Raw genomic sequence first — 20347 nt, forward strand, 5'->3', positions numbered from 1 at the left:
ATATGAGATGTTGGCATATTGAGACTTGAGGAGATTGATGACTGATCATGGGCCATAGAGCCATGTTGATATAGATTGTGTGGTGGCACCTGCGTTATTGCCCCATGGCCGAGTGACATTGATGATTAAGTGTTAGTATTGTGTCACGCCCCGAAACTTGGGGGGGGGGGTAGGGGGGGGAGACCGGCACCTGGTGCCTCACCTATCCTTACGTACCAACTTGCAACTAAGGGACTCTGAACATGTAATGTCACTCTTTGTCCATGGGCCACATTGCAAGACAATTTGCGAAGCAAAATATAAAACTGAAGGGAAACTAACACTGACTAAACATCAATATAAAGCTGGGCCGGCAAAGCCGTCATAACTACTACAACTGACAAACCAACAAAATATATATACAAGGATTGCAAGCCCAACATACTACACTAACTGACATGTTATGTCTACAAGCCTCTACTGATGGATGTACTGTGATCGGAACAGGGCCCCGACCTACCCATAACCTATATACATATATGTACAAGATGTATATAAAAATTCTAGACCCGGCAACTCAGAAGGACATGGAGCTTACCGATAAAGCTGAACTCGGGCAACACCTACTGAAGAGGTATACCCGTTTGTCTGTCTGAACCTGCACGCATAAAATGCAGCGTCCCCCGAAAAAAGGGACGTCAGTATGAAATAATGTACCGAGTATCCAAGGCAAAAAAATAACTGAAAGCTGAAACTAAACTGATAATATATAACTAAAGTAACTGGGAGTCAAGATAATCTGAAGATATGCTTACCTGTTGAAACTAACTCAACTCTCTCAATATAGTAAAGAAAATAGTTGTCCAGCCCTATAAGGCTCGGTATATATATAACTGCTCTGCCGTAGTAGGCTCACTCATAGGCGCTCGGCAACACGAGGCTATGTATCTCGGCCAACTGGGCTCGCTCATAGGCGTTCGGCCACAGTAGGCTCGGTATATAACTTAATATCTGATCAGAGGTTGCCCAATAGGGGATTGCCCTACAGCTCGATGGTGGTAAAATACTATATGTATATATATAAAACCTCTTCTCTCTTGACTGGAAGGAGACAATACTCAATTGAATATAAAGTCCCGATAAGGGAGGATACTGTAACTTATGACTAGGATAATGTATATAAATTCGGGAATATGAACTTCTCTTTATGCCTTGTTATCAGACACATGTAATTATGAGATCATGCCAAAATGAAGGAAGAGCTTAGCCTTAACATACCTGGAGTAGCGAAAAATTCGTATGATATTCTTGCTCGAATTCTTGTTGAAGCAGAAATGTCATATTACTAAGTTGCCTACCATTTTTCAGGAACTTGCGATGTATAAAAGGCTAAACCAGCATCTCCTGATTCTCTTTTCATGCATTATACAATTCAAAGAGCATTTGGGATTTGACGTGAAAATCTTAGAGTTATACAATTCAAAGAGCATTAGGGATTTGGCGTGCAAATGTTAGAATCCTCACATTGGAATTATAGAAAAGGGTAGTCTAAAGTGATGACCTAGGCACCAACCCATCTTAATTGTGCCATCTTGCAATTTTAATTCAAGAATCACTAATGAATCATGTGTTTCTGCCATGTGAGGAAATTTAGACTTATCCAACATTAGCCACTTAATTCCTTAATTAATTTATTAATCTCCCATTAACCAATAATTACCCAATAATTCACATAATTAGAAATTATCTCAAATTACTTAAAATACTACTCACTTTTAACACACTTTGCACACCTTTCTATTATGGCCATAGGGTACATTGTATGACATTAGTCCATAAATACGGGGTATTGTAGCTTGGACCGTATTTATCTCAAAAAGTCAAACTTCGACGAAAATTTATTTTCTTCAATTTGCTTACCCTCTCACCTTCACGTATTTAATCATCACTTGTTTGAAGTAGCATAATGCTTATAATATCCAGATAATCTCATTCCCGAACTTACGTTGATTAACTTACGACGAAACTTTGACGTACGAAAATGCGAAATGTGACATCTCATTTACGAGCTTATATCAATTTACTTATGGCGTACCACGTATGAAGACATGGGGTGTAACATCATTCCTCCCTTTGGAACATTCATCCTCGAATGTTTACTCGTAGAGACTTTGGAAATTTTTTGCTAGAGTCTCCTCCGTACACTAGACTAAAACCAACCTGTACACAGCCAGAAAACATACTATACATGCCACATATGGCCAATGTCTATAAATAGCAATACTTGGCCTCACACAACTGTCCATTATAAATTCTGAAAGTCAAAAATAGGAGCTTACCTGATGACCTACTGGCCTTAATAGAGCTGTGCTGAGGTATCCCACCTCGAGCCATATCTTCAGCTTGAAATAGGTGGGGGTATTTAGACTTCATTTCTTCCTCCGCTTCCCACGTCATCTCTTCCATATTCTTGCTTCTCCATAAAACCGTCACTGGAGGCTACCTCCTTATTTCGTAACTTACGGATTTGTCGGTCTAGGATGGCAACTGGAATTTCCTCGTATGACAAGTCCTCCGTAATCTGTACATCATCTATGGGTACCACTCGGTTAGGATCGCCAATGTACTTCCATAACATAGATATGTGAAAAATCGGATGGACAGGCTTCAATTCCGAGGCCAATTATAACTCATAATCTACTTGGCCCACTCTCCGAATGATCCTATAAGGCCCAATATACCGTGGTCTAAGCTTGCCTTTCTTGCCAAACCTTATCACGCCCTTCATAGGTGACACCTTTAAGAATACCCTGTCATTAACCCCGAATTCTAAGTCTCTTCGCCGCACGTCAGACTATGACTTATGACGACTTTAAGCTGTCAACAGTCGCTCCTGGATAAGCTTTACTTTTTCTATGGCCTGCTGAACCAGGTTTGGCCCATGTAACCCAGATTCTCCAACATCAAACCAACCTATAGGAGATCTGCACTTAAGCCCACACAAAGCCTCGTACGGAGCCATCTGGATACTGGAGTGGTAACTGTTATTATATGTAAACTCGATAAGAGGTAGATGTTCATCCCAACTTCTTTTAAAATCCAACACACATGCTCATAACATAGCCCCGAGCGTCTGAATTGTGCTCTCGGCTTGTCCATCAGTCTGTGGATGAAAAGCTGTACTGAGATTCACCTAAGTCCCTAGACCTCCCTGAAATGACCTCCAAAAATGTGTTGTAAACAGGGCCCCACGATCAGATATAATAGATACTCGTACTCCGTGTAGCCGCACTATCTCTTTAATATATAACTTTGCATAATCTTCTGCTCGTGAGCCTATCGACTATTAATAATATGGAATCGAACTTACAATGTGAACGAGGTAAACTCGTGATAAAGTCCATGTTTATCGCCTCCTATTTATGTCGGGATCTCTATAGTCTGCATTAGACCTCCGGGCATCTGGTGTTCTACCTTCACCTCCTGGCAACTAGGACATTGGGCGACAAACTCAGTAATGTTCTTCTTCATATCGTTCCACCAGTACACATCCTTAATGTCATGATACATCTTCGTTGACCCAGGATGAATGGAGTACCACGAATAATGTGCCTCTGACTTAATAGTGTCTCGTAGCCTGGCCACATCTGGAACACACAAACGACCCCTATATCTAAGAACCCCATCTCTCTTAAGCTCTAACAACGACTTATTCTGCTGCGGAATTCGCTCTCTCAACTCGACCAACTCTGCGTCCTCGTACTGCCTCTCCTTTACTTCAGCTATGAGAGATGATTTTGCAGTATTTTGGAGTACAACCCCACCATCGCCAGAGTCTACGAACCGAACCCCCAAACAAGCCAATTGATGAATCTCTCTAGTTAATTGTCTTTTCTCGGCCTCTACATGTGCTAAGCTACCCATAGCTCGGCAACTTAAGGCATCTGCAACAACATTAGCTTTCCCTGGATGTTAGAGAATGCTAACATCATAATATTTCAATAACTCAAGCCATCGCCTCTGTCGCAAATTCAACTCTTTTTGCTTGAAGATATATTGCAGGGTTTTATGATCTGTGAATACATCAACATGAACACTATTTAAATAATGCCGCCATATCTTAAATGCATGGACAACCGCAGCTAATTCGAGGTGGTGGGTTGGATAATTCCGCTCGTGCTTCCTTAACTGCCTTGAAGCATACAAAATTACCTTCCCATATTGCATCAAGAAACATCCTAACCCGACACCTGAGGCATCACAATACATGTCATAACCATATGGTCCCTCTGGAAGTGTTAGAACTGGTGTTGAGGTCAACCTGTTCTTAAGCTCTTGGAAACTCTGCTTGCAAGTCTCTGTCCACTGAAACTTAGTTGCTTTCTGCGTCAACTTCATTAATGGTGCCGAAAGGGAAGAAAAACCCTCTACAAACCTCCCGTAGTATCCTGCTAAGCCTAGAAAGCTACGAACCTCTGTAGGAGTTGTAGGTCTAGGCCAGGATTTCACAGCCTCAATCTTTTGAGTGTCTACCTTTATACCTCTATCGGATACAATGTGCCCTAAGAATGCTACAAACTTCAACCAGAACTCACATTTAGAAAACTTAGCATATAATTTACTATCACAGAGGGTTTGGAGTACCGCTCGCAGGTGGTCCGCATGCTCATCCTCTGAACGTGAATAAACCAGAATATTATCAATAAATACTATCACGAAAAGATCTAAAAATGGCCGGAATAGGCTCTGCATCAAGTCCATGAATACGACAGGTGCATTTGTCAACCTGAAGTACATGACAAGGAACTCGAAGTGGCCATATCGGGTAATGAAGGCTGTCTTGGGAATATCTTTCTCCGGAACTCTGACCTGGTGGTATCCCGACCTCAAATCTATCTTTGAAAAGCATCAAGCTCCCTACAACTGATCAAACAAGTCACCTATCCTTTGAAATGGATACTTATTCTTAATAGTTAATTTGTTCAGCTGCCTATACTCGATACACATCCTCAACGAGCCATCTTTCTTTCATACAAACAGTACCGGTGCACCCCAAGGTGAGGTACTGGGCCTGATAAAACCTTTCTCTAACATATCTTTTAACTGCTCCTTCAACTCCTTCAATTCAGAAGGTGCCATTCTATACGGAGGGATGGATATTGGTTGAGTTCCTGGAAGCAAATCGATGCCAAAATCAATCTCTCGCTCTGGAGGAATACCTGGAAGTTCATCTGGAAATACATTTGCGTACTCTTTGACTACTAGAATAGACTCAAGTGTAGGTATCTCAGCATTTGCATCTCTAACTCGAACAATATGATAAATGCACCCTTTTGCGATCATTTTCCTCGCCTTTTAGATAGGAAATAAACCTACCTCTGAGTGTCGTTGTATTACGTACCCATTCAAGGACTGGCTCTCCCGGAAAATGAAATCTAGCTGTCTTTGCTCAACAATCAACTGTGGCATAGCAAGATGCCAACCAATCCATGCCCATGATAGCATCAAAATCCAACATCTCTAGCTCAACTAGGTCAGCTGAGGTCTGACGAATACAAATTGTCACCGTACAACCTCGGTAAACCCGTCTAGCAATAATCGATTCTCCGACCGGCGTAGATACCGCAAAAGGATTACTTAGTATTTCAGGCACTATCCAAACTTCCCCGCGACAGATGGAGTAATACATGATAAAGTAGATCCTGGGTCTATCAAGGCCTAAGCATCGTGAGAGCAAATGGTCAACATACTTGTCATAACGACTGGTGAAGACTCCTGGTCCTGTCGACCCGCTAAAGCTTAGCTACGATTCTGGTTACTACCTGAACTGGAACCACTACCTCTGCCTCGACTCTACCAACCGAAGACTGACAGTTGTGCCCTGAAGGATGCACAAACATAGATGATCCTGTTGCTCAACTCGCTGGTTGTGCCATATCCCAGAATCTCTTTTTGGGCAATCTTGCATCATATGCCCTGGACGTCCACATGTATAACAAGCATCGGAACCGGCTTGGCATTGGCCCAAGTGTCCTCTACCACAGATGTCACACCGTACGGAAATGACCATGTCTGCCCTAAACCTCGTTGTTGCTGCAAACCCAATGCCCGTGAGCTCTCACCTGGTCCTGACCAAGTATAGCGATCATACATGTAACCTTGTAACTGAGGTGGCGGAGGCCTAGGTTGACGTTCGAAGTACTGGGGCCTATAACTACCATGAGACTGCTCCTTAGACCTGGCAAATCTCATCCTCTTACGCTGCCCTAACTCAGTCCTCTCCGTACCCTGCTGCCGATGCCTACCCCTTTCTATAGTATGAGCGAATGCCTGAATCCGGGAGATAACCATACTATCTTGTAATGCAGCGGTTAGGGGTGTTCAAAACCGATCCGAACCGAAGCTTAATGGCTTACTAGTAACGGCTTAACGGACGCGGAACAGATTGAATTTTTTTTATTAACGGCTTATCGGTTTGGGGACGGATTATTCAATTTTTTAACGGATAATCCGTTAACCCGTTAAGATTATATATATATATATATATATATATATATATATATATATATATATATATATATATATATATATATATATATATATATATATNTATATATAGTATTGATCAAATTTTGCTAAATAGGAGTGTAGGAGTATATTCAATTTAACTGGAAGAAGAAGTTGAATAAAAAGTTTCTGATTTATTATAACAAAGATAAAAGAAATTGATTCATTATCTATCACTTCCGGAGCAAAATGACATACATAAATTGCTTATATTTTATGAACATTAATTAGATGAAACAACATATCTGTCCCCGAAAAATTAATGAGACTAGACCTGACTTCTCTTGTAGAATTAGTGCAATATGATTTCTGCGATCGAGGGAAAGTTGGGAAATCTAAAGAAAAAAGGAACACACGTTTCACAAACCTTAATGATTTCAAGAGGAAGCTGTTGTCGAAGAGAAGCGCAAAGAGTAGCCATTTCTTGTCTTCTTTTTTAAACCAAAGTCATGTCAAGTCCTAATTTTTTGCTTATTTTCCTTCTTTCGGTAGTACTGCTGGATTCCTAGAATCATTGATAATTTTTCTAGGCCGATAAACCGCCCGATAAGAGCTAAACCGATACCAATCCGCCCGATACCTTATCGGGCGGCTAGTAGATTAATACATTTAAAAGCCGATAATCGATAAGCCAAATCGTTAAGAGTAAATAACCGCCCAATCTGCCCGATAAGCATCCCTAGCAGCGGTGGCACATGCCTCCGTCAACTCTGGGGCCAACCCTGCTATAAACCTGTGAATCCTGTCCTGCATAGTAGTAACTACGGATGGTGCATATCTGGCCAATGAGTCAAAACGAAGACTATACTCTCTAACACTCATATTGCCCTGCTTGAGGGCTAGAAACTGATCGACTTGAGCTTGTTGGATCTCCCGCGGTAAGTACTGGTCAAGGAACATATCCGAAAAATTCTCCCAAATAGCTGGAGGTGCATCACGTCCCCTTGAACTTTCCCATCCCTCGTACCAAAGGATGGCTATATCTTAGAGTCGAAAAGTTGCTAGCTCAACTGCCTATTTCTCCGTGGCATGCATAACCCGAAAGATCCTATGAATCTAATCTATGAAATCCTGTGGGTCCTCCCTCTGATCTGTCCACGTGAACTCTAGGGGACTCAAAGCAATAGACTCTCAAACCCTTGAATTCCTAGACCCCTTAGAAGATCTTGCACTAGCGGATGCCCTAGCCTGTTGCTGGGTAACTACCAACTGTGTCAACAAATGCACCGCACTCCTCAAGTCCTGATCTGATGGAAGCAGATGGGTAACTGGATGTGCGATCTCCCTAGGAATCTCCTCAGGTGGTGGAGGAGCCGGTAATGGATGAGTAGGGGTCTCTCCCTAGGCCTCAAATTGGGCCCCATCTACTGGGGTACCCTGCTAGTCCCCTCACCTACTGCCGTATCTCTCCTCTGGCTAGCCGTAGCCTTCCTAGTCACTGTCATCTGTGCATACAAATGCCCACACATAAGTTTAACTCAAATATCCTATAACTCAGTTCTACAACACGATTTAGATTTGAAAGAAGAGTAACCAGCTCCTAAATGTCCTGTAGTCCCCTGCTTATATAATGTGGTGCACAACACATCTATAAACAAGACCCTAATAGACATGGCTTGTAGACTGCCTAGGATAGAACTGCTCTGATACAACTTTTATCATGCCCTGAACCTGGGGGAGGGGGGAGGAGATGAGATCGGCATCCGGTGCCTCACCTATCCTTGCGTACCAACTTGCGACTAAGGGACTCTAAACATATAATGTCATACTTTGGCCATGGACCACATTGCAAGACAATTCATGAAGCAAAATATTAAACTGAATGGAAACGAACGCTGACTAAACATCAATATAAAGCTGGGTCGGCAAGGCCGTCATAACTACTACAGCTGACGAACCAACAAAATATATATACAAGGCCTACAAGCCCAACATACTGCAGTAACTGACATGTTATGTTTACAAGCCTCTACTAATGGATGTACTTTGATCGAATTAGGGCCCCGACCTACCCATAACCTATATACATACATACATATATATATATATATATATATATATATATATATATATATATATATATATATATATATATATATATATATATATATACACACAAAACATCTAGACCCGACAACTCCGAAGGACGTGGAGCTTACCGATAAAGCTGAACTCGGGCAACACCTACTTAGGAGGTCTACCCGTCTGTTTGTCTGAACCTGCATGCATAAAATGCAGCGTCCCCGAAAAAGGGACGTCAATACGAAATAATGTACCGAGTGTGCAAGGCAATAAAATAACTGAAAGCTAAAATTGAACTGATAATATAATAACTGAAGTAACTGTGAGTCAAAGATAATCCGAAGATATGCTTACCTGCTGATACTAACTCAACTCTCTCAATACAGTAAGGAAAATAACTGTCCGACCATATAAGGATCGGTATACATATCACTGCTCTGCCGTAGTGGGCTTGCTCATAGGCGCTCAACCATACTAGGCTTTATATCTCGGCCAACTAGGGTCGCTCATAGGCGCTCTGCCACAGTAGGCTTGGTATTGTCACGATCCAAACCGATGGGCCGCGACGGGCACCCGGTACCTTACTCAATCGAGTACCAACGTAATGTATCGTTCTTATTACATCATCCTAGGTAAGTGGGCCAAAAGGGGCGTCATGAGATAACCATAGTAAACATGAGGAAATACCTGACATAGAACGACCCAACCTGATATAGAAACTCATACCTGTCACATATGGGCCTATAAGGCCATCCATTATATACTTAAAATACAGGCCGACAAGGCCATATAAGTATCTGTATACATGACATCTGTCTACAAGCCTCTAAGGGTACATATTTATCATAAAGGTCGGGACAGGGCCCCATCATACCAAATAATACACGTCTAAATCATACTGACCAAACAAGTAACTCCGGGGCAAATGGAGCGCACCAACATCTTCCGCTCAGCTGATAGCGTACTTGGAGGACTCTCGACCTGTCTATCGAGACCTGTGGGCATGAAACGCAACATCCCCAGGCAAAAGGGATGTTAGTACAAATAATGTACCGAGTATGTAAGGAATGAAATCAGTAAATAATAGACATGAGAGAAACATGGAGTAAAAGACTCAACATGTAAGTCTGAATAACTTTGTAAATCACGAAATACTCATAGTGTCATGCATATGCATATGAATGTCATGTCGTGCAAAGGTACATGTGTTCATAACATCATCAAGCCTCTGAGGGCATCCCATCACATCATCTTGGCCATTGCGAGAAAATCATCAACGTATACCAGCTGATCAGGTGGTGGTGCGTATATAACGCTGTAACCTTTACCCATATCCAATATACATATATATACATATATACGTGTATATAATGCCGTCTGGTCATGGGTCAATATACATGTATAAATGAATACAATGCATGAGAAGTACGTCAATACAATCTATCGGAACATCATAAGACCATTATGCCTTTGATTAATATCATGAAGCAAACTTTATCAACTTACGTATTTTCTAAGACCCATGAACAGATGATAGAATAATAGGGCACATGGGGAGTCAAGAACATAGGCATGTCAGTCGCCCCCTTTTTCTCGCAAAATCGGGTTTCGACACGTGACAACTCTTTTAAGGAGGTGTTAAAAGAGAGAGTTGCCACCTAACGGGTTTGAGGTGCGTTAGGGCACCTATTTGCAAATAACTCTGGTTTAACCAGTTTGCATCACTAAAGATCGGGTAAGGGCTCAAATTACCTTGAAAAGAAGGTGTTAGGCACTCTTCGAGGTCCACAACTGTGGGTCCCGGCCGAACTCGAATTATATGAATTAGTCAGACAAACAAAGACAAAGAAAGCGATAAGTTTGGGGAAAATTCATTATTAAAAGACTTTGAATAAACACAAATAATTGACTTAAAGTTAAGATGGGGGGGGGGGGTCCTATGTTTTTTAGCTTAAAGGATTACCCCGTGCAACATAAATAATACTTTGTAACTCCCTCGAGATGGGGTGCTACTCATATTATTCAGCGGGAACAGACTATCATCTCCTGCTACTCGATTACTATCTTTATGTTTTTACCTAAGCGCACTGGTTGATTCTAAACCGTGCCTTATGCGTGCACTACCCGTCCCATGCCTATGGTCCAGGAGGTATTTGGAACTCTATTTTGGGTGGTTCTAGACTTAACTTAGGCTGCTTAAAATGATAAATCTAAGCGACATTCAAAAACATGTAGGACTACACATAAGGGCAGTAAATGACTCAAGTTGGCATCCACATATAAGCAACAACTACACGCAATTAGGTTTTACATATTAAGAAGGTGACAAGTTCCAGAATTAATACGAAATGGGGTCCTTAAATCCTATAGGCATGACTTCTATGTGATTCGGAATTTTTAACATACAGCCAGTGCTGCTTTTAGGAACAACGAATTTGGCAAATTGCGAGTACTACAAACCCTATAGGCATGCTTTCTAATTCGTTTGCAAAATAAGGCAGTAAAATAGCTGGTAGTTCAAAATTACTAGCATTTAATCAACATACTTTCTGGGCTAGCAATAGAGTCCTTTAGGCAGGATTTCTAAGAATTAGCGCTTGAAACTGGTGCTTTATCTTTTCATTTATATGGGCATGCTTTCTAGGTGGGCAGTGTGATGGGAATAACAGAAATAGCAAGTAATTTGATTATGTCCTATAGGCATGATATCTATGTGAATATTGTGAAGAGCAGGGATTTGTTACTCAATGTAATCCTATAGGCATGATATCTAACATGGAGAAATTTGAACAAATAATGGTTGTATTACAATCTTGTATGCAGTTAACAATGTGTGAAAATGAACATGTGCATAGGTGAGATTATTTGTGTCCTATAAATATGTCATCTAACAAAACACATAGAAGCAAAACATGTTGAACAAATTAACCATTCAGATCCTATAGGCAGGATTTCTACCCTTTCACGCAAACATTAGAATAAACCCATTTTCTTAATTTTTACTAATACCCCAATTGTTATTACAAAATTATTACAGGCCCAATGATAAATAAAATTACAAAGTGATAGAAATAACTATAGTGGGCCTAAGACAGGCCCAAAGTATACCCAGCCCAGCCAAGCCTTCAATTTCGTATCCATGCAGGTTTCACCACAGCCTAGAAACCTCAAGAGCACTCGAACCGAACCCTGTAGCCATGGTTATTTACACAAGCTAATGGGCTTATTCAGTAGGCATAGAGTGTGGCAGAATTGAGCAGTTAGGACAAAGTGGCCAAAGAACCTTAGGCCCTAGTGTGGCAGAGTTCACAAGGGTCTCGAAATGGACCCCGAGCAGTGCTCACACTAGGGAGGTTAATAGAGAAGTTTAGGAGGCCTTAGCCGGCCAAGAATTAGAGGTTTAGAACAGGGAAGCAACCAATAGTAGTAAAATAACAAGTTTTAGAAGAGCATGTACAAATATCACAAAGAGATCACATAATGGTCATGTCAATACAGGGGATGCATGCACTCAAGAAATAGGCTAATGCTGCAAGTTGTCATATGACATATTATGGCAGGGTATAGGAGGCAAGGAGTCTTAGACTTCTGGGATGACAGAGTACATAGGCAAAGGAACATTAGGCCAAGTAAGGCAAACACTTATAACTAATGCAATAAGTTCAAAACCTAAAGGATCAAATTATGCTAAACACAGGGATTAAACAATATAATTTATACTTGATGAAGCAAACAGAATCGGATATCACAGAGGGCATCAGTCAAGAAAGACTAGTTTAAAGGATAACCAGTTGTTAGAGGTACATAATTGGATAGGGAAAGACCACAATAAGTGACAAGCATAGTCATAGGAACAAATTATAACTAGAGTAAAAGTTTAAATAGATTAGGGCATACTAATAACATAAAATCACTATAGAAATTCAGAATCAGGCAGGAAGCATGGATTAGGCTATATAACCAATGCAAACACTCAAATTATCAATAACATTAGGCTAAACATGCTCTAAATTTTCCGAATTGCCTAAGTTAGATATAAAATGCATTATTTAGGGCTAACAGTTTATAGGCAGAATGACACATGAAGAGATTCAAGGAATTATATCAAGTCAGGAAATTTCAAAAATCATAGATATGCTAACTCAAACATAATGGAATAAACATTGCGAAGGCTGAGAAACTAACCACTTATTGCTCAACAAACAAGAGAAGAACAACAATCAGGACCTAGAATCGCATATGCGTCAAGTTCCCAAGGGTTTCAAGAACCCAGGTCAGTGCTCACACCTAAGAAAGGTCGAAAAGTAGGAAATCTGGTGGCCTTGGCTTTCAGCCGGTCAAGAACCAAACAGAACAAAATAACAAGTGAACACAGAGTAAAATCCCTAATATTTTCAGTGAAAATTAGCGATTGAAGTCTCTCTAGAAGGGAATGGGGGAGGGGTTTATATAATAGTAATTATCAAACAGTAATGGAGTGATTTAAGCAATAAACAAGGAAAATGAATATACAAATAGGTCTGAAAATTCAATTTAGGAGACTGTAAACCCTAGTTTTTAGGGAAAGTAAATATCAACAGAATATATACAAAACAGTAGCATAGGACAAATATTGAAAATCAGCGAATTGAACCAATTTTGGTTTGATGTTTGAAGAGATCTGTAAACCTAGTTTTAGGGAAAGTAAATATCAAGAGAATATAAACAAAAACCGGTTTCACAGTAGCATAGGATGAATATAGACAGAATAACACTCAAAAATCAAGGATTTGAACCATTTTTGGTTCGATTTCGGAGAGATATGCTTGCCATGTTTTGGCAATCACTATAGCAGAATAGCCAGTATGAGAAAGAGGGTTGTATATGGCAAGAAATAGCCATTGAATCCCATATTTGGTGGGATTAGGAGAAGATTTAGGGGGCGGCGGCTAGGGTTTCTGAAGGAGGGAGAAGGGAGATGAGAGAATATTAGGGCGGCGGATGGGTGAAATGGGGTTAGGGTTAGGCGTTTGGGTTAATTTAGGGAGGGAAATAACGAGGGCCGTCAAGATCAACGGCCAGGATTAAAAAGTGAGTGGGGCGGGTCGTGTGAAGCGAGTACCGACCGGGTTTGTGGTTGTTTGGTTTGGGCTGGGGTTATTGGGCTAGAGTATTGGGGTTTTGGGGCCATTTGTTTGGTCCGAAATTATTTAGATATTGGGGCTAGTTTTTAAATACCCAATATTTGTTAGAAATAATTTATAAAAGTAATTAATAAATAAAAAAAATATTACTTGAGCACTAAAATGATTGAAAATAATAACTTAACATTAGAGTAAATATAAAAATTTATTTTGGCACAAATAATATGATTATACATGAATATAGACTATTATTATAAAAATGTGCAATTAGCCTAAAATGCAAATGTAATTATGAAAAAATGAAGTAAAATATTTTAAAACATACATGTTGGTGTAAATAATAAGTTCGGATGATTAAATCATCATAAAAAATAATTTGAAGAATAATTATTGGATATTTATATATAAAAATGTAAAAAGAAATTAAATTAGGGCTTCTAAAAATCATGGAAAATTATGGAGAATGCTTGTATAGATTTATAAACTAAATGATGATGCAAATATACTATATATATATATATATATATATATATATATATTTTAAAATATGAGGGAAAAATTGGGTATCCACAACTGCCCACCGGGGAATGATGAAAGAGTTGTCGGGTAAAGAAATGATGATCGATTTTGACCGAATGGGGTGATTCGAAAAATGGAGGCCGAACTCTAGTTTCTGAGTTGCCTACATATCCCTGGTATTAAGGGAATCCGGCCGTGTGTAGTTCTGGATCCAGCGGTGAACTAAGCCGATGAAGTTGTTATAGGAATAGACAAGCTCTTCTAGATAGGACGATATCAGATGAGTTTATATGGAATTGTGAATGGATGTATGTTGGAATAGTTATGGATGAGCATTTGAAAGGTTATCAAGTGAAAGTGGGTAACGGACGATGGTTGGCTGTGTTTGAGGTAGTTTTAGGATGTGAGCATCAAACAGAAACCGAAGCGAAGATTGCTCCCGCTAAAAGAACGGTTACCTCCTCGGTTACCTGCAAAACTTAAAAGCAATGCATACAAGTATATACAGGATTATTGCGAGAATTTAAACATGATGTAAATTTCCTTTGGACCATTAAAATTTTCTTTGGATGACGAGGATGATGTCCTTAGACCATGATGTCCTGGGCCATGAATCGCGTGATAAGAGATTCGCAGGCCATGGAATGATGTTCTCGAGCCATGAGAATGGTGCCTCTGAACTATGATGCCTTTGAATAATGATGTGCAATATTGAGAGATCCTCAGACCATGACATGGTGTTCAGGCTATGAGGATGATGCCTTTGGACTATGACGCCTTTGGACAAGATGGCGATGTTTCAGCCCATGAGATGCAAAAACATGATGCTGGGTCATATGAGAAGCGAAACAAGACAGAGCTTACTCTTGCATAAGATTGGGCAGAGCTTAACCCCGGGAAAGCAAAAATATTGCTAGATTTCAAATAGCGTAGCATTCGGTATTATGCAAGGAAAGGCAGAACTTAGCCTTATGTAGCTGAGGAGACAGGGCTTAGCCTCATGCAAAATAGGAGACAGTGCTTAGTCTCAAGTAATTAGGAGGCATTGCTTAGTCTCATGCAAGGAAAGGCAATGCTTAGCCTTATGCAATTAGGGAGGCAATGCTTAGTATCATGAAAAATAGGAGACGGGGCTTAGTCTCATGCAAGAAAAGGAGACAGGGCTTAGTCTCATGCAATGGAAGCCAATGCTTAGCCTTATGCAATTAGGGAGACAATGCTTAGCCTCATGCAAAATAGGAGACAGGGCTTAGTCTCATGTCAGAAAAGGAGACAGGGCTTAGTCTCATGCAATAAAAGGAGACAGGACTTAGTCTCATGCAATGGAAGGCAATGCTTACCTTATGCAATTAGGGGGGCAATGCTTAGCCTCATGCAAAATTGGAGACATGACTTAGTCTCATGCAAGAAAAAGAGACAGGGCTTAGTCTCATGCAATGGAAGGCAATTCTTAGCCTTATGCAATTAGGGAGGCAATGCTTAGCCTCATGAAAAATATGAGACATATCTTAGTCTCATGCAAGAAAAGGAGACAGGGATTAGTCTCATGCAATGGAAGGCAATGCTTAGCCTTATGAAATTAGGGAGGCAATGCTTAGCCTCATGCAAAATAGGAGTCAGGGCTTAGTCTCATTCAAGGAAAGGAGACATGTCTTAGTCTCATGCAATGGAAGGCAAAACTTAGCCTTATGCGATTAGGGAGGTAATGCTTAGCCTCATGCAAAATAGGAGTCATGGCTTATTCTTGATGTAAAGAAAGATAGTGCTTTGCCTTATGAAATTAAGGGAGGCAATGCTTAGCCTCTTGTAGGAAGGAGGCAATGCTTGGTATCATGCAGGGAAAAGGCAGTGCTTCGCCTTATGCAATCAGGAAGTTAATGCTTAGCCTCATGCAAGGAGGAGACAATGCTTAGTCTCATGCAGGGAAAAGGCATTGCTTAGCCTTATGCAATCAGGGAGGCAATGCTTAGCCTCATGCAATAAGAGGAGACGGTGCTTAGTCTCGATGCAAGGAAATGCAGTGCTTAGCCTTATGCAATTAGGGAGGCAATGCTTAGCCTCATGCAGGAACAGGTGCTTAGTCTCATGCAGGGAAAAGGCAGTGCTTAGCCTTATGCAATCAGGGAGGCAATGCTTAGCCTCATGCAAGAAGAGGAGACAGTGCTTAGTCTCATGCAAAGAAAGGCAATGCTTAGCCTTATGCAATAAAATGATGAGTGACAGTGAGAAAGTAAAATATTTCTTAGCTGGAGGTGTTTGCGCTAGGTAACTTGTCGTCATGAAGGTAGTGATCTGATGTATCTACGGATATTATTGTCTTATCATGCCTGCATTCAAAGAAAAATTGTGAGTTTTATTGGGGGAATTGGTTCGTGCCTTCACTTGCTTGCTTTGATTTGCTGTTGCCCTATATCGAGATCCTGCTCAAGTTACCCTGGGTAGCATCTGCCTGTTTATAAAAAGCAAAGTTTTCAAAATATATGCGTGCATTCGATGAATGTAGTTATTTAAAAACATAGTATTATGGATTATCAAGTGAATTAGATAAACCAATGACTGTGACACTTTAGAGACATTGCGACTTCTTTGCATTAGAATTTTTCCTCAAAATTCTGCCCAGTTTATTAAGCGATTCTTTGACTGTTTTGCGTATGACGAAATTGGCTGGGCTTGCTTCAGAATTTTGAGAGTGCCCCAGTTTCTGACCATGGCAAACTGAAGATTTTATTAAGATGTGACCGAACCCACAGGGCTGCCTACGTATCCCCTCTTAAACGGGAATCAGGTCAAGCGTAGTTCAGTGACATCAAATGAAGAAATGTAAACAAATCTAAACATAGTATCTCTTGACTGCGTCTGAGTTGATAGGTTTTGGCCAAATATTTCTATCCATTTCTGCAAGTATGAGTGCTCCTCCTATTAAAACTCGATGAACCATGTAATGACCTTGCCAGTTGGGTGAAAACTTCCCCTTGGCTTCACCCTGATACTCCCAACTATGCCTTATAAAAAGGACAAAGCGGTCGTTGCAAATATAATCCGGTTTACAAGTCCGGAGTCGAATCTCACAGAGAACTAAAGCTTAGCTACAGTTGTTCACTGTCACCAAGAATACAAGCTTGAACAATTCCTAACTTATAGATATTAAGATTCTTATATTTAACTAACTAACTAACAAATTAAAATAATAAATTAACACTAAAGATACTACAGGTTGGAGAAAAGATTAACACTCACTCTCAGAAACGACATTCATATGCCACAAAAGATGCACCATAGGCTTGCCCGTAGTGTACTACTCTACTAATCGAGCTCATTCAGTCTAGGATCAAGTAGGACTTTATTTGGTTGTAATGTAGGCTGCGGTATGGGTAGGATGCATTATAAGAGTGACTACACCTCCCTAAGCACTTTAATACATATACTTTAACATTCAAACCCCATACTTATGTCAAACCAAACTCCACCTTCACATCAATGTATATTACCCCATTCTTCTTTAAGAACACTTACATCAAAAGCCACCACTTATCAAGGAATATTTTTTTTTCTCACAACAATCCAACTATATTTTTTTTTCAATTCAAGTGGCTCTTACTTGTTCAAAATAGTGCACCTTTCTCCTTATTTCAATAGTTCCACTCAAAAGCCAAACCATCCACCCCACACTTTAACTTTTACACAGTTCATAAACAATTCAAGTGCTCATGAGAGGTTACAATGGTTCAAATAGATGGTTAATTCAAATAAATGGGTAAGGCTTGTAACGTGGTTGCCAAAGAAACATGATTACAGGATCAAAGGGGTTAACTACGATACGTAACAATTAGGCGGGTAAAATATACATATCTGACTCAACAAAGAAACGCCTATATCACTTCCATGACTGAACAAAATTACTATTTCGCTTTGCAAATACACGGGGCAAGTTTTAGACATCAAATTCAATGCACAGAATAACACCCAAATCTTACACACACATAGCACATAACTCACTCAGGATTGGATTCATCAAGACACTCTAGTCAAAGCAGTTAAGCAAAGTTAAAATCATACAATTTAAGGTACTTATACAAGAGTCAAAAACTGAGCCTAAGCGTCACAACCATAGTACTCACTATTCTCAAGGCATAACAAAGTCAATAGATATTGCTTCATTTCAAAACACAATACAATGGCTCCTATTCCTAAAAAAAAAAAATACTAACTACACCCGGTTCAAACAAACCCTTGGAAAAGAACCGCGACACAAAGAAAAATCAAGGGGTAATTGCTACACTACCTAACAAAAGAAAATCTTTTTGTCTTTATCTTTAGACTTAAATCCCTCAAAAAAATTGTCTAATAGATCCATTGTTGGGAAAAGTCCAATCTTTTTTTTTCGTATTTCTAAAAAATAAAAAAAATAATCAATTAAACTAACACAACTAAAATAGCATAGAAAGTCGCCCAGACAATCTCCTCACCCCACACTTAAAATTGTGCATTGTCCCCAATGCACACCATACTAATAAGAGGGTAAAAGAAACTCCCTGGTAGGCCAAAGGCCGAAGCACTAGCAGCTCATGGGGTACTCAGACTTCTCCCATGCTTGGTCCTTCATGCGGGTACCTCACACTTAGTTCCAACCATCTGGTTTGCTGTTGCATCCTTCCAATAGCTTTGCTTTCCATGCTCCTAGAAAATAAAAAATCGACACTACAAAAATACTATAATTTAAAAAAATTAAAAAATAAATAAATAAAATAAAGTAATAAAGCTGGGTTGCCTCCCAACAAGCGCTTGATTTAACATCGCGGCACGACGAATCACTTTCTACCTCGACTTTGAACTTATGAATTGGACCCCAAGTTTTGATTATGCTCCTTGGGTGGTAGAACGAATCTGACTAGCCTAATAAATTAATGTAGTATTCTGCACTTCTTGGCCTTTGGATGAGATGTGTATTCCCGACTTTCTGGCACGAAGAATTCCAGAATGTAGGCATCTTGTTCCTTACTCCTTGACTCCTCAAGTGGCTCGGACGACTCTATTTTCATATCTTAATCCATACACAATGTGGAAAAATGCTTGGAGTGTGGACCAATGCGCTCAACTATATGAACATTGGGATTGTCTACATTCTCGACACTAATGACAATAGAGTCAACTAAATATGTATCCTTAATATCCTTGGTTGACTCTAGTATCTCTTACACGACATCGTCATCCTCAAAATCTAGTTCGATTGATTGTTGGTGTTCTACTCTGCCCTTCTCTTCTAGCTCATCCTCGTATTTTCTTAAATCCTCCAATATAATGGCAATTTCTGCAGCCAATTCATACTCATATTGGCTACTATCCACAATGTCAACTTGTTGCGCTTTACAAGGTTCAATTAATTTATTCGCTTGAGCCTCCAAGTTATGAATAGTTGCCCCTTGCCTTTGTACCCGCAGTTGTATCTCATCATATTGTTCCATAGGGCACTTTAGCATATCCTCGATCTCTTTCAGGTCCTCATGCCTGGGTTCTTTGTTCCTATTAACTTCACAAGAAAAAGAAGAAGCATCGAAGTAAGGGATTGGGGGAAGATAAGAAATATAAGTACAACCATGAAAGTGACCATCTTGACCACCACACATATCACACACATTCCACCTATAAGATTGATTTGGTGCACATAACTCGCTCTCGTGAATATTTTGATAATTTTCCCCTGCGTGATTTTCTCCACAATATGCATAACAAGGATCAAAAGTAGAATTACCTATTACACCCCGCAATATTACATCATTATTACGTCCCGCAGTATTATATTACGATAATGCTATGCTCTGCAGTAATAAGTTACGACAGTACACCCTGCAGTAATAAGTTACGGTGGTGTCGCGCTTTGCAGTAATAAATTACGCTAGTGTTGCACCCTGTAGTAATGTACGTTGAATTTGTCGTAAGGTAATTGGCATCAGTCCAAGGAAAAGATTATTTGGAGATTATAAGGATTATGCTATTTCAAACAAGTGATGAGTAAATTCATGAAGGTGAAAGGGGGAGCAAGTCTAAGAAAACGAATTTTGTTGAAGTTTGGCATTTTGCGGTAAAATAAGGTCCGAGCTAAAATACCCGGTATTTATGGACTAGTGACATGCAAGGTA

Source organism: Nicotiana attenuata, chromosome 2, assembly GCF_001879085.1.
Source record: "Nicotiana attenuata strain UT chromosome 2, NIATTr2, whole genome shotgun sequence".
Lineage (NCBI taxonomy): Eukaryota > Viridiplantae > Streptophyta > Magnoliopsida > Solanales > Solanaceae > Nicotiana > Nicotiana attenuata.